This window comes from Siniperca chuatsi, linkage group LG22, assembly GCF_020085105.1.
Source record: "Siniperca chuatsi isolate FFG_IHB_CAS linkage group LG22, ASM2008510v1, whole genome shotgun sequence".
In the NCBI taxonomy this organism is placed as follows: Eukaryota; Metazoa; Chordata; class Actinopteri; order Centrarchiformes; family Sinipercidae; genus Siniperca; species Siniperca chuatsi.
Window position 1 is genome coordinate 10954328 of NC_058063.1, and position 16878 is coordinate 10971205.

At 40.8% G+C, this 16878-nt stretch overlaps 1 long non-coding RNA gene across 2 annotated transcripts in view; it reads right to left on the reverse strand.

The window, feature by feature from the left end:
- Nucleotides 1-359: 359 nt before the first annotated feature.
- The window catches only part of LOC122870044, a 156137-nt gene continuing 139618 nt past the window's right edge, over nt 360-16878 (reverse strand). Inside the window, exons 5-6 of one of the 2 annotated variants that reach the window (XR_006376485.1) lie at nt 4022-4094; nt 360-383 (exon numbers count right to left, since the gene is read on the reverse strand). This is a non-coding gene — a long non-coding RNA (uncharacterized LOC122870044). The remainder of the gene's footprint in view (nt 384-4021; nt 4095-16878) is intronic. The other variant, XR_006376486.1, reaches the window with a different exon arrangement.

The following is a 16878-nucleotide window of genomic DNA, read 5'->3' on the forward strand; positions in this document are numbered from 1 at the left end:
AGGCTATCCTACACCGTTCTGTGGTTTTTGAATGAAAATGCTGTTCCAGTTTGTTCTGAAAGCCGCTTTTCTCATATTAAAAGCTTAAAATGAAGAGAGAAATGCTGCAGCTTATTTTGCAATTAAGCTCTTTTTTCTCAAGAATTAATAAGATAAAGTCATAACTAAATTAGCTAGAACAAATGTTAAGTTTAATATGGAAAACCTTGTTTGAGGAAAACAGCTGCCCCGTGGACTGGGTGGTTTGTTGAATTTGAAAGAATACTTGTCCAACTCACCATGAAATGAGGCTTCTCTGTTGGGTTCATGCAGGTGCCAACATGCTCCCGATGCTGCAGTTTTACCTCACCGACACACCACTGAAATGCCCCCTTTGCCCCCACCTAGAAGATGGGAAAACATCAGTGGGATAAGGTTTTCATCTCAAACAATTGAACAGAAAATATTATCCAAAGCTTGGTTAAAATACATATGTTAAGAATACAGCTGAATTATAGCCAAATGAGTTTCTACTATTCTGTCGATAGCTGCAACAAAATCAACAAGCATCCACACACTGCTTGCCTGAGAGGCTTAGTCCATCATTTGAAAGCAAAAGAAATCAGTGGATGAAGTGTATTTCTAATATAAGCATGTTTTTCATGGACTATTTTCAACAATGCACTCATTTATTTACTGTTGCAGAGAGCAGGCGAAAGGATACTTATGGGAAGCACAAACAAATATTTCAGTTTTGATATGTTCATTTTGTCTATTCTAGCAATCAGCTTGCATGTTTATTTGTTTTACCCAGTCCTGAGGGTGACTATAAGAAGCCTCACTCCATTTTCATACTACTGTCATTTGGCAAATTTGACTGTAGTTCTAAAGATGTGTCAGTGATAGGCAGGGTATACCTTCTTTAGCTATATGAATTCACTAAGTCTGAACATGCAAATGACCATAACTATTATATTTTTTTTCACTAGTACAAACTCGTGTTTGCAATAAAAAAAACAAAATATTGTGGTGATACCCTTAGGTAAAATCCTAGCGCAAAATAATCATCCAGGGTCAATCTAAAAGACTTCACTGTGCATCTCGGTGTCATCCCCTTAGTGTTATTAGAAAAATATCCTTAAAGTTTTTCAACTCATGAGGCTGTATTTGCACAGAATTAACCTCTCAAAAGACATATTAAAGACGGGCCTAAATCTGACGTGCCTCTGGAATAGCTTATGTGCATTTGCATAACATTTGCCTCCTGTGCAGGTGATAAAGCAGTATTAAATCTGGATTACAGTATTTGATTTTGTTTGTGTGTGAGTAGGTGTGTGCTTGTGTGTACAATGAATATATACTTAGCTGTGTACCTGAATATGTGCAAACAGGAATCTGTTTGAGTTGTTTTGGCTTGCCTCTCTATTGCCAGCAGGGCCTGACTGCCATGTTACTCATGTGACCTCATGAAAGTACAAGTCCCTTCGAGCGGTATAATAAATCATCGCAGCCGGGGTAGGCCCACAACACATGCATGCGCGCGCGCGCACACACACACACACACACACACACACATACTTTTTGCTAGCCATAATACTACAATATATCAAATTTAAAAAGTATGGAAACACAATCATATCAGATACCCTGACCCTTCGACGTAGCAGGATGGACTAGTAGTCAGTTAGGTCATACATCCTAATGGAAGGCCTACTCTTAACCCCATGGATGGCCATACCTGTTGAAGTATCCCTGAACACCATAATTAACCCCCTAACCTACTTCAAGAGAACTCATACCTGGCAACATCTGTGCCTTAATCAGAAGACAGAAGAGAGATTAAATGGAAATTTATCCCTGGGGTTGATTTTAAAAAGTATACTTTATGCAATATAGAGCTTTCTCAACATTTAAAAACCATCATTCAACACAGCGTTAATGGACTGTGGTTTGATCTTTTTCCCAATTATAAATGGTCTTTTCTGTAAAAAGACAGCATTTTTCACTGTTAACAGGTCACTTCTCATTTATTGTAACGGTTTTAGCAAAGTTTTCTTTGGCTGTTGGACTCATTGCTATTCTAAACCAGGTCACCTGCTACTGCTGCGAGTTCTGCTTTATATAACACAACTCCATCTGACAGGTGTAGGGCACTGACGTACCCACTGTCCTCTGTAAAATGCACTACAACATAATTTAACAAGTGTCTTTTAAGACTTTCTCTCTGAGAAGAAACAGCAGATTCAATTAAAATTTAATGCCTTAATGGTTCTTGAGCAGGACATTCAAATGGCCTCCAACAGTTTCTGCGAAAGTGACAATTTTGCCACTGTCATTTACAATACTTCAGGCACAAAGTTAGTCTAGCTCACTTGTCTGTACTTAACTGTTTTTGTCTTGCCTTTCCACTAAAGCTATATTTGTCGCTGTCATCTTTAATTTAAATCACTTTGCCACCTGAGCCTCCAACAAATATTCGCAAATGTTCACAGTAATTGCCACGAGGGACAGAGGGCATCATATGAGTGAAAAGCATCATTGCCTCATAGCATTTTACACTCACCTATTTAACACATTTGGGAATAAATTTGAGGCTCCTGGTAAGAATAAGAAATAAGTGAGGGGCCATGTCCCAATAATGAGAAACTGGGTTAGAACACCTCTGCTATAATTTGATTTTAAAATAGCACACTGCAAAACTTTCCTTACAGGTGCATTTGATAAGTTTGTTGGAAATCCTATGAGCACGTAGAGGAATGTTCTGGTGTATGCAGGCCTCTGCCCAGGGAACAGCAACTCATAGTAACACATACACTCCAATTACATCAGCACCCGCAAGTCCTTTGGGGAAAACCACAGCACTACTCATTGATCTGAAAAACAGCACTGTGATAAAGGCTAACTTCATGCTGGTTCCCAGGGAACCACTTTGAACTATCCCAACTAGAACAACTGGACCATTATGATGAGGATGATGATGATGATAACGATGAGTTAGTACTATGTAATTTATTTAATTTGAGACATGTTGGCTTATTGCAGTGTAGTTGAGCATTTGTATTCATGTGACCATGTGAGTGCTTCTTTATATGTGACGATACAGTACAAGGCAAATGGTGTTATTACATTCTAGTGACAATATTGTTTTGATATATGATTCTGGAGTTTCAGTGTGTTTTCATTGACTCACCTGCTATAACTAACTTATTTCTGATTTTTCTCAGAAAAATTTCTCAGGAAGCCTCTTTATAGTGCCTGCGTGTTTGCATGTGTACTTAGGCCTCCACAATGTGCTAAAAGCACAGGTCAGTCCTCTATCTAAATGCTGTAAGAAGTGCGAATGGGTGCATCATCATCAGTGAAAACAGATCTCCTCTAAAAACAGTAGAACAGCAGTAGAGATTCCTGTACTCCAGAGGGCACCATTAGCATGCTTTATGTGTGTCATTATGCTATACTGAGCAATACCAGCTATACAGTATTTCAAGCAATTAAGCATCAGTCCAGTACAGTAGCCAGACAACAGCATCACCGGCACAGGTGTGTAAATGTCTGAGAAAACTGTAAATGAGAGAAATGCTGGTCATATTTTTGAAATGTGATTACAGCAAGACAATCTACTGTATTATTACTGTAAACACAGCGAGTGAAAAAGGCATTTACTGTTCTACAATTTGTAGAACATCCAGCCTGGTTAAAAAAAAATCAAACTTAACTTGTTTGCCAAGCTCGAGTATCATTTTATATCAAATAATAAAAGTCAGGCAGTCAAGAAACCACTTTACTGTGACTGAACAATAGATCATGTGCAGACATGTATTCTTTCCATACATTCATCTGTACTAACAACATTTTGTTGTTAGACCCGGGATTTGATTTCTATGGTTGACATTATTATCTTGTTGATTTTTGCAGGTGCATTGACATTTGAACATTGAAAACAGGATTTTGACCAGTGGTGATTGTCATAGATGGAGTGCTTTATTAAATAATACCATTTCAAGGAAGGCTTTTTTTCTGGATTACAAAATGTGGATCTTACCCGTTTGGAATAACCAATTGCGATTGCTGCCTCGGACCAGAGTGATGAAAGAAGAAAACTCCTCGGAATCTCCCTGGAGGGAAAGAGAGAGAGAGAGAGAGGTCAGGATGCGTCATGCTCTAGTGTATTGTATCATTGTCCATTCACAACAATTACATCACTGTACAGTACTGTGCTAAGTTTGCATACATTATCACATATTGAGATGTATGAAGACGAGCATAAACCAACACACACTGTAGCCACTACAATATGCATTGCTGCGTTATCAGCATAGTCCCATTAGGTTTTGTAAACATGCTTCATGTACTTTGAAGAGGTGATTTTCTGTTGTGCATAATGAGAGCTGCTAAAAATAGACTCCTGCATGAACGCTGACAGTGTCTCCACCACATACTGAAGACAGGATAGCAGGATGTTTGGTTATGTCTGCTTGTAAGTAATCACTTCTGACAGTGACTCACTCTCATACACCCTTAGTTGTGTGCAAGAAAGCATGAATATGTGCCTGATGTACACGTGCACACACACACACTGATACACATACACGCCCAGTGATAACCATACAGTCCACATACATGGAACCTTAATTGATTTTGTCAGCTGCTGGGATCAGATTGATGACTGGAAAATAATAGGGTGGCAAAGGATCCTGAATGATGTCCAAGGAACATAGAGGTCCTCCTCATTCTTGAAAACACAGACAGGCTTTGAAAAACACCCACACATTATTATTCCCATGTTTACCTTATAAATTTCCAAAACCAAGCTAGTCTCAGTAATGGAAGAAGAGCACAAGGTTGAAATTGTTTGACTATCCTCAAACGTCACAGTGTCGCTGATGATTGGCAGATCTCTGCCTGTGTTTGTCTTACATGACAATGACACTGATAATTGAATGTTGGACACTGTGGCACACACTACCTCTCCTATCGGCTATCCCCATGCAATATTCTGCATCTTCAAAGCACTACAAATGTGAATCTAGCTTGACTTTTTGCATCTGTAATTCTACTGCACATTTTTTTTCTACTTTGCCGAAGCACTTGATATGCAAAAATCATGTTTACTTTCGAGATCAAAGTTTCTTTCTCCCTCCCCTTCTTCATTTTCCCCATCTAAAAATGGACTCCTTTCATTATGCAAGCCAACAAAGCAGCGTCTGCTCACGCAGCCCATTCCAAGCATACTGATTAATTAGCTTGTATAATTAGCTTAATGATTTAGAGAAACATGGCCATGGCCACCCAAGAAGCTATGCTAATGGACCCCTGTCTATGGCAATTAAAATGCCCATAACTTAACAATGGTGGCTTAAAAATCCAGATAACTGCTGTGAAAAAGTACAGTAGGTGGTGCAGTATTCAATGTAACATGATATTAGCTGGTGTTGTGTTTATGGACACTGTTGTACTACACATGTGAGATTGTGTTGCAAGTCATGTGTTTGTATTGAATAATATTTTCCAGAAGTGTAGACACTGCTGGAAGAATGAGAGCTAATGAAGTGTTCTCATTTCTCACTATGACGATTAACTTCAGCGCTGGCGGCACACTTGGTGCACTTAGACCTCAAATTAGACTTGAAATGTGATGTAAGATGCTGAAAGTGTGAAAACTGCTTTTTAGTGTCACAAGGAGCAAAGTTATCTCTTATCTATCTTATTATGCCATTCCATATATCTTCTGTCTGCCAGTTATGTTAACTCCTTCTCTGTGTGAGCACATATTGTAAAGTGCATGAGTTAGTACACGCAGTTGTGGACTTTACAGTTTCCATTAAATGTGAGTCAAACCAGACAGTATCTCTGCTTCTCTGAGAGTAGCATCAGCATTCCTGACTGCACTTCAGACATAAATTGCCAGTTTATGACCTTCCCCTGAACAGTAACCAACAGACGCCAGCTCGACTCATAAAACGACCAGAATATTGAGGTGGAGGTGAAGATATTACTTATCCATACACGACTTCTAAAACGCCAGTCAAGTGGGAGCAGTTAGAAAAAAATCTAATCCTTATTTGCTTTTGGTTTTTTTTGTGCTCTGATTGAATGCTGGAAAGATCACACCCAGTCATAAATGTAATTGGGTAATTTACAACACAACACACTTTGCTGCTGACAAAGCATAGGAATTATGGCGCCATCGTGCTTGTATAAACAGCACAGGAAATGGACTGTGGTATGGAGGGTAAGTTCAATGTTTATTGCAAGACCACTGTAAAACCAACTTCAACCCTGTGACAAAAAGTGGCAGTTTGATGCTTTAGGAATGTCAAGTAAAATACTGTCCAGTTACAAATAGAGCCCGGTACTGAATACTGAATAGCACTTCAGTGGTCCATTGCATATACTTCCTAACTTGAATGTCAATCACATAATTGTTGTTGATTACACACATCATGTTGAACCCAATATTCTTTATGACAAAACCATAAAGGTCAATTAAATATTTCAACTACCGACTAACCTAACTTTTTTTTTTTTTTTTTGGCTACTTGGGAGCAGTAGAGAAAATGATGTAAATATGATCACATATCAAACAGGCAACTCTTTACACATCCAGCAGACACAAGGAAACATTAGTATTGATTCAGAGTCATGTTTCTGGCCACTCAGCGAATGCAAGTCCAATATTCACAGTCCTTTTAGTTCTGTTTTGGCCTCCACCAACTCTTTAGCTGCTAAATGCTCCACTCTGTGTTTAGCAGCTAGTTGCTAACTTTGTCTGTCTGCAGTTTGGTGCTGTGCAGGTAGTATACAGTGGGTTCAGCCAAGCTTTTTCACCGAAAACAGCTGCCTATACTCCAGCTGGAAACAAGGTAACCATAACAATGAGCTGAAAGGTGCTAGAATGCTCTGTACAGCTGAGGGAAACGGCAGAGTCAAGTGCTAATTCACACTGGGTTCATCACTACAAGCTACACCTTTCACAGTACACATACACTGTAGTAATTAGACCCATTGTTCACATAAAAATATCGATTAGTTCAGCTGTAACACCAATCGTTACTCATTACTTTATTAAAGTTTGCATATTTGTTAGTTTTACTACCCATTTTAGTAAAGCAGTTTGAAACACTAAAAAGGAATTCATTTCAGCACTGACACCGCATGGCATAGAAAACATCTTTTAAATAATTTCTAAGAACAGGATCGAAGAGGAGAAACAAAACTCAAGACAGCAACATTATGCAGTAGCAAAGTATGGATCAGCTGCTAGACTGCCTTTACCTTCCTACTTGTATCAAGTAACTTAGTTCTAGTTACAAGTTACTGAAGTAATATGGTTAATCAAAATTAAATAACACAACTATATCATTCCAAAACTGATAACTAAATTGCACCGCGTTTTCCAAATTGTTGTTCCAACAGATTCCATATGCCATCTCCCTGAAAGCCTCTTTAATGAAACAATGTAAGGCAAATGTGTCATTAGGATTCGCAGCACTCCCAAACACACTAATTGCCACGCAATAACAGTCTGTTTGTGTCTGTGTCTGCATGTTGCCAGCAGGTGCGATGCTATTCACTTGTGTGAGCTGAACATCACAGTCCCGAGTTTGACACCATTGTGTCAAAAACTCTGTGCTCAGCTCGTCAGCTCTGGTGCGCTGTGCCCAAACAAGCCAGCTAAAAATGAGCATTTGGGAAGTGATCTGCCTTTCGCTTCCTCCTCTCTCTCTGTACCCACAGCTGCCTCAGTGGCACAGGGTAGCGTCACTGTCAGACGTAGATGGAATTAGTTATGTAGTACATCATATGTCTATTCAGAAGTGGCGTCATGCAACCCAAAAAAGATTCACTTTGGGTGGAGGAGGTTTGATATTTTAGACACATTTGCATAGGTTTGCAATAGTCAGGCTGATGTTGACGGGATATCACATTTGCCATGTGAGCTGTCTCACTGAGAAATGTTCCCATCCAAACTCAAAGATACAAATTCTAAAAATCACTTAATGAAGCAGCAACTTTTACTTATGAGTTATGTGCATAGTTGGCGTGAAAAATTGGTACGTGTTTGTGCTTTATTGCTAAAACTGGCCATTGGCGTCCCTCCTCTCCTTTAATGTAGTTGCTAATCCTTTAATAAATAGCCAATTTTTTAATCCACGGTCAAGTTTTGTCCTCTGCACAGAACTACTATTGACAATTTTGAAGCAAACTGAATTTTCTCGCCCATCTTTCTCTTAGATTGAAGAATGTGGAAGGCTGCTGCTGTGGTGGTGGTGAATAATAGGTGAGTACAGACTTCATCTTTGTACATAACCTTTCCCTTGTCTGCAATCAAAGCCCTCTTACCAGCAGAGTTTTCTATCATGCTCAAAACTTTCCATCATGCTGAAACTGCTCCTCCCCAAATCATAATCTGCTCAGCATGCATAATGTTAATCGTTCATATATCTCATCAACACAACAGGGATAAGCATGCTGTCAGTGCAGTGAGTGGAGTGAGAGAGTGCGTGGTAGACAGAAAGTGAGAGGAGGCACAGTTTACAAAAAAAGGTTAGGTGATGAAGAGACAAAGAGGGTAAAGGGTGAGAGATCAGATGAGATGATGAAACTGAGTATGAAACAGGAAGATGCAGCGAGGAAGGACGGGAAGAAGGAAAACACATTAAGGCTAAAGTGGGAGAATTAGATAGAGGAGGGAGGAAGAGAAAGGAAAGGAGGGTAGCTCCATCTGCCTTTGGCACTCTTTGGAAACTCGACACCACTATATTCTGTCCCTTTTTCCAGTCAGCTTTGGCGAAGATGATAGCATTGATCATGTTCTTAAAAGACCGCTTTTCCTGTCACCGTATCACCTCAAGTCATTAAGATGACTGGTTGAGTTGCCTTAAAAGGTTTCTCTTATGCCTGGCAAAGGCTGCAAGCTGTGAGATTGCCTTCCACATGTTTGCCTCCCTTCATTTGGTGAGACAAACCTAAGAATGTCTAAGTGTCCATCATATTGATTTTCAGCAATCAGCTCTGTTATTAGATCAGATTTAATGAAAGGGGGACAAAGTCAGGGAACCAAATCTATTCAAAATTGTACTGAATTGTGACCCATCCAAAGGCAGTGGGCATATTCATGTGGACTGATATTCTTTGTAATTGGACACACATGTTCATAAATCAAAACCAGGTAATTCTATCACAATCGCCTCCATGACAGATTCTCTATTTCTGTTGTCCTGATACAATACGTCTTCGACGCTCACACCCCCGGGATCTCCCTAAGGAGTTCCCATCTCAAATCTCAGGAGTACTTAGAGGACGAATTAAGTAAATAGATTTTGTTCTCTAGATAGCTCTATAAATCCACTTGTCGGCGCATAAATCTTTGGGAAGTTTGGGCCGCCCTGTGCCTCTGCTTATTAGCCAACCAGGGATCAATTTATCACCTTTGAGGACAAAGAACGGAGGCGTTGGGGGATTCTCTCTATCCCTTTGATTTATGGAGTCGGAAGAAAGGCAGGGCTTTTTTGGGTCATGCAAATTCATCTTGGCACAAGTGCCTGTCCCACCTACTGCACCTCCTCTTTGTGTTGAATTAATTTCTTTGGCAGTGAGAGGAAGAGTGAAATCAGGTGGTATGAATGACGAGGTTAGGCTTGTTCAATTAAGTGGTAATGATGCTGTTGCGTAAATGCAATGACCATGCATCAGTGGGAGTTATCCACTTTCAGTGATGGCTGAAACTAGGGTTGTTGGATTTGACTGAATATCCTCAAACAGACTCAAATCCACAGCACAGACCTAAGATTTCTCACAACTGCTTTCACGCAGTTCTTATCCTTCACCACTAGTCTGTGCTATTGGTCTAGGAAATTTTTCTGCCGCTCTTGTGACCCATTTTTTCCGTGTAAGAAACTGCAGGAATGTGGCTGCCTCACCTCACCTGCACTAAGTGGCTACCTCGTCTTGGCAAATGAACTACAATGCTAGGCTCCTGCTCTACAACTCCCTCATTTGTAATTGTCCTCATGTAAATGATGGGTTGGGGGACTTGTGGGAAATGTATTTCTTGTGAAGTCAAAGTGGCTCTAGTGAGGTTGAGGGAGTGTTGCTGGTTTTGCATTGCGGTTACAAGGCAGGTTTGAAACGTTGCATCACGCATTGTTTGGCATACAAGTGTGAATCCAGTGTGATTCAACCTCTTATCATCAGACACTATAAAAAGCAGGGAAGGGGAAAAGGAGGCTCTGTTTTGAGATTACAAATTGCACTTTTATGTCATTCTTTCTGTAAGTTGTGTTTGCGCATGAGCCATGAGTGTGTGTTTGGACAACTGACAGAATGTGGACTAAAATTCAAAGTATTAACACACATTCACATGTCGCTCTGTGTTTGGCAGCTTTTTCAGATATTCAAATTTGAGTTTTACAATACCTTCTGTATCACATGCATTTCAAATCAACCCAAACTCTATCCCGTTCCCTTTTTTGTGTGCGTCTTAACTACAAACTGCGTGCAGGCTTCACTTCATAACTCACTCGCCACTGTCTTGGCTCTCGTCCACACTCATCCCTCCTCATAACAAATGAGCCCGCACCGGCCAGCAGATTTCTCCAACGCCTACCCGTACCACCACATCTTTGTCATCTTCTCCCTCCCGCGTTCTCCCTCTCCCTCTTGCTCTCACTTCCTCTCCCTTTTCCTTTTTCTACCTTGTTTAGGCACACTCTAGCCTTTTTTGTGGCAGAGAGCATAAGACTCGTCGTTTGCTGAGTGGGCAGCGGGGAGCGGAGGAGGAAAGAAGAGAAATAGAAAGAAAGGCGAAGAAGGAGGAGGGAGGAAGAGAGTTATCTAACAGGATTAAAGGAGAACAACGGAATGGAGAGCACTTAAAATACTCATGACATGAGCCCTCTTGCAAAAAGGAGGGGATGAGTAACAATGGCTGAATCACTCTTGAGGCTCTCCGTCTCTACACAATATGCTCTCTCTCTCCTTCTTCCTCTCTCTTTCTATTGCCACCTATGTCTCTCTTTCACTCTCCTTCTATCTTCCCCTTTCGGCCTCGTTTTTACTTACTGGCCAGGGGATTTAATGGATCTCAGAGGAGTCATGTTAATAATGTGTGAGAGAGAGTGGCTTTAATTAACCAATGGAAGAAAAGGTATTCAATTCAGATGGAATGACAAGAGCTTCCACCAGCATATACTGTAAGCCTTGGGTAGGGATTGCTAAATAGAGGGGGAGGAAAATCAGGACGGAGAATGGGTAGCAATGAGTATGAGATGATCAGGAGGTGCAAAGAAGATATAAGGTTTCAGAAGTAAGAGACTGGGGATCTGGCGAAAAGATTTTGAACAACGCAAGAATCAATGATAGGCAGATTTAGATGAAGATTGAAAGAAAGAAAATCAGAGGTTTGGCAAAAGGCAGAACAATCCAGTGTATAGCCAAGGGGTGGGTGGATTGATGATGAAGTATGTCCTATCAAGAATTGGAATTAGAACAACTGCTTGGCTCACTTCTGTCCAAAACCAGGGAAAGAAAGAGGAGATAAAAGGATTGCAAGGCCAAACAAATTTCTTAGTTACCTTTACCGGTCTGTTACACACAAGTGTGTGTATTGAGATGTCGACAGCAAATAGGAACAAATACCCTTCCCCTCACCCCCACCATACGTGAGCCAGAAAGGTGGAACAACATGACAAATTTCCTCAGGGCGGATCGAACTTTCGGGAGAGAATAGCACTTCAAACGATCGCCGTGCCTCGCCAGCTTCTCTGCCCGTCTGACTCACGAAGATAGCAGCCGTCTGGCAGCTCAGCCGACAACACACACACACACACACACACACACTCATTTGCACACAGGTGTGGGAGCACACAGGACTTTGCATAAGTACACACTCTTCTACTGTACTCCCCAAACATCCTATCCCTCACCCAAAACACAAACACAGAAACATCCTCCACCTTTTTGTAAATGAAGAGATGGCATATCTTTTGTGCAAAACTTGACAACTGCCTACATTTTGAGTAGGTTTTAATACAGCAAATGTGTTTAAACTTGCTATAAAAAGACTCCACTTGGTGCATAATATCTGTGGATGAGGTCTCTGGAGTTGCCGCTGCCTCTCTTTTTATATCACATAACAAACATGTGACGGCAGTGGGAGAGAAACTCTCCAGCCTTTGTAAATAGGGCACCATTTGAATATTTTACTCATGGCTTGTGCTTATTGAGCATTCGTTCCTTTTGAATCATCGCTTTTTCCAAAATGGAGAGGAAAGTAAATACATATATGCAAACATACGTATAAATAAATAAGGCCGCAAGTGTCAGTGCTTGTGTATGCACGCACGGTGTATTCTGTCCTTCTCAGCGAGAGATATTGCATCCTTGAGGGTTATGTAAGGGACAGATTTTAATGATGGTAAGATCACGGGAGTATGCACAAAATAATGACGACTTGGCTGCCTGGTAAATTGACTGAGAGATTTGGCTTTTGGTACTGACTCTCCAAAGAGAGGACTTAAGGAGCTTCTGGGATTTGAAAGTTGAAAGATAAAGGCTCTGTTACACTGGGGATCTGTGAGTGCCTCAATTTTCAGCTCTGCGCCATGACAAGAATCATTAGGCTAGAAAAAAACCTGATGGAATAACTCAAAGGAATAATCAGTTGTTTACAATGGCCGGGGAGGGCGGAAGAGGAGGAAGGAGACAGGAAGAAACCTTCACAGATGAAGGAGGGTTAAAAAAAAAAACAACCTCAGACGGCACTCTGACATATTCTGAGTCCTTGCTGACACACTCCTGATGTGTGACAGCGAGGGACAGATGGGAAAAGCAAAGGGAGAAGTAAATGTAAAGGCGACAGAGCGGATGGATAGAGGAATAGAAGAACTGGTTGAGGGAAGGATTGAAGAAAAGGTGGGAGAGTAAAGTAGAACGAGAAGCAGAAAATGGACAGAATCTCCGGATGTCCCGAGAACTCTTTCAAGTTTTTCTTAAGTGCCCTTTAGCAAGGCACTCCGGCCACTCCAATGAAGCTGCTCGGTGGCAAACAGCGCGGGGCAGCTCCCAGACAAGAAGGTGCGAATGAGTATGACCCTTTCTCCTCTGCAACTACTCTCCAAGGCTGCTCCTGTAAATAAGAATGTGTTCCTAGTCAACATGCCTTGTCTGATAAAGGATTAGGCTTTAAAGAGAGCAACACAGAGTGAGAAAGGGGGAAGGAGAGCAATGGAGTGAAGAAACGACAGCAAAATAAATCACTTAAAGGATGAGGAAATGGACAAAGTAGCAAATAACATGAAATTGTTTTAGCTTCAGATACAGTGAGCAACGTGCATTTACATCAGAGAAGATGGTAAGGTCAAGGACATTATGCCTGCCATGATTGCAGCTGATCTGAGACCTGTGACGGAGTGAGGCGCATCAACATACACTTGGCAATGACTTACAGAATACTAAAGAGAAAATCACATCACTGGAAGGAAGGAGAAAGTGAAGGAGGAAGGGAAGGAAGGCGGGGAGGGAGAGACAAAGCGTTGAGAGGCAGGGCGAGGATGGATGATGGAATATTAAAGCATGGAGTGTAAACTGAAAGTGGTACAGCGAGACAGAAAAAAAAGCCAGAGAAGGAGAGGCAGTTGAGAAGACCAAGGGAAACAGTATGAATGAATATTAGGGAGAGGGCTATTCACCTGGTATTGATATGGATGAAGGCGGGAAGGAAGGAGGGAGAGGAGTTGGGGAGGGAGGAGACGGTCTAAAAGTGAGGAAAGTGTGCAAAAGAGAGATAGGGCTTCTTACTCTCCTCTGGGAAGCCCATAAAAAAATGAAGCAAGACAGGTGAGAGAAAGAGAGTGACTGGGAGAGAATGGCGAGGGGAGTAAGTAGAAATGTGGGATAAAAGAAAAGGAGAGAGCAGAAGAAAAATTTTGGAAGGAGAGCAGAGATAAAAATAGAGAAGGAGACAGATGGAGAGACATTCCGAACAAGTCCAAACCATCATGCCAGAACACACTTATCTCCCAAAGTGCAGACAGTACATTATCGCCACTGGCACTAAAAACAGCCTGAATCATCAATAAATGAAATCCGGTGCAGGTAAACACGACGCAGTGTTTCAAGCACAGAGGTATCAGTGCTGACAAAGGGAGTGTGATGGTGAGAGGATACGGCCGTGCAGACGATTTCTCATTATCTGCCGTGTGTCAGTTATTAACGCCGTGTCCATTCGAACATCTAATTAATGCGGATAGCCAAATGCCAAACCTGATGAAATACCGTGATGAGGGATTAGCTGGAATAACAAACGCTCTGACCGGCATAACTTTGTCTCCCTGATTAGGTGGCAGAGAGGGGAGGGGAGAAGCATTTCTGGATCACTTAAGTCTCTCTTCCTCTTTTTTTTCTCCCTCTCTTTCTACTCCTACCTCCACTTCACTGTCCTTAATGAAGACTTTTTCCTTCTGCCATGTGCCCCCATTCTCCCAGCTTCACTCCCCTCAGTCGCTGAGTGCTGTCCTAATTCCATTCTGATAGATGGAGAGGCAAAGAGGCTCATTAAAAATGGCTTTGCTGATTGTGCTGCTGCTGTTTTTTTCAGTCAAGAGGTGTGTGTGTGTGTGTGTGTGTGTGTGTGTGTGTGTGTGTGCGCGTGTGTTGTGTCTGGTTGAGTTTTTTCCAGGTGCTGTTAAGGGGAGTGGTGGAGTGATTCAGCATGTGGTATAAGGGAATTGTAATTTAGAACATTTTACTGCAGAGTTTTTCACCAGAACATTGCCCCCACATACATTTAAGATTATATTTAATGAAAATGGAACAGGCCTGAGAAAACAAGGATGTGGCTACTTAGAACTAGAAAAACCAAGGCCAGATTGACATTGGTATCTCTACCAATCAAGTCTTGAGCAGGGTGAGGATATGTGTAGTATTTACTTCACATCTGAAGAACCACAACAGACAGTTCTATAATACATTGCATTTCTTTCCTGGGGGCCAGTGTCCTCTAACAAACCAAACATAACCAAACTAAGTGCCCTTTTCATGGTGGAGAACATGCTTTTCCCACATTGCCAGGGAAAGAAGCGTTTGCTGTTGAACAAAGAGCAGCGTGTTCTGTAGCTGGAGTGTTAACACAAAAGTCATCAGGGACTTTAAGTCAAGTCTGTAGATGAATCTGTGTCTTAAAGGAATAGATCGACGTTTTGGGAAATACACTTATGCACTCTCTTTCCGAGAGTTAGATAAGAAGGTCTATACCTCTCTCGTGTGTGCATTAAATATGAAGCTAGAGCTAGCAGGATATTAGCCTAGTTTAGCATGCAAACTGGAAGCAGGGGGAAACAGCTATCCTGGCTCTGTCTACACCTACCAGCACCTCTAAAGCTTACTAATTAACATGTTGTATATTATTTATTTAATCCATACCTAAACCAAAATATAAAATAAAGAAGTTGTGGTTTTACAGGGAATCAAGTGCTGGAGTGAGGTTGCCAGGCAACCAGCGCAGACTAAAAAATTGTTAAAGCTTGAAAGTCCCTTTAAATCCACAACTTTATATTTTGACATTTTGGTTTGTGTATGGATTAAACCTGTAGGTGCTGTAGAGAGAGGGTGAGCCAGGCTAAAAGTTTCTCCTAGCTTCCAGTCTTTATGCTAAGCTAAGCTAAATGACTAAGGGGCTCTAGTCCTATTGTTAATGCAAAGACATGAGATTTATCAGTCTTTTCATCTAACTCAAGGCAAGAGAGCGAATAAGCGTATTTCACAAAATATAGAACTATTCCTTTAAAATTTAAAGCTATTTTTTCAGTGTTTATACACTAAAACTTGCAAAGCCTCTCTTGGATAATTAGTAGGTAGTAGGTAGGTAGTGCTGTAGTATTGAGCAAATATGGACTAAATTGACTTAAAATACCACAGCAGCTGGAAACATTAATGTGTAAAGGACTTAAACAGTCATTCTGGATGAACCATAAACTCCATTGTGAATGCAATCATTTGTAATCTGAGATATACTGTAGATTTTAACAGATCAACAAGTCACTGAATATGTCCTACTTCCTCAAGTAGACATGTCTGCATCAGAGCAGATACAGAGAAGGTGATGTATAGGATGTACAGGATGTATATGTATATATGGAAAGTATACAAACAGGAAAATAGTGAGGTGCCATTACATGTAATGTGAGATGTTCATCAATCCAAGTATACCTGAAACCTTATGGGAAAATAAAATAATGTACTGTCTAAGCTCTGTCCAGTAAAAAGCTTGCTTAAATGTGATTTAAAAGGCCACACTTAATAACACACTCACAAGGGAGCCCTATGTTTCTCTAAAACCATCTGTATTTTGCAAGCCTGTGACAGACATAATTTCTGCTCTGATTACTGACATTTTGTAATTGCCAATTTTCAGTGTCACTGTCTATGAGCAAAATGACAGGTATGGCTGTAACCAATACTGGCACAGTGACCGGTTTTGAGAAAATGTGAAAAGGAGAGGCCTAATTCTTTCTATCAAGCATAAAAGACTGCAGTTTAGGTAAATTCCTCCGTTGTTCATCATCAGAATAACTGATAAGTTCATACCTTTGTTTGCAGACAATAATAACTTTTCATCGTATTACATTCTCAATTCATTCTCAGTTATTTAGTCAGTCCAGTATAATAACAAATGTAACAGGGAAATTAAAGTTCTAATAGCTCAGCTGAGGTATGCAAAAACAAAACTTGTTCTACTAAATAATTCAATATCTTCTGTTACAATTAAATTTACCTTAATGATAATATTTGATTTAATGCAATCCCCGAAAGGCATTCAGTCTTAGTGGCAATATACTGAGACTCTTCAGAGAGACTAACAATGAGCAAGAGAAAGATTCACTGTCTTGGTCAAGGACG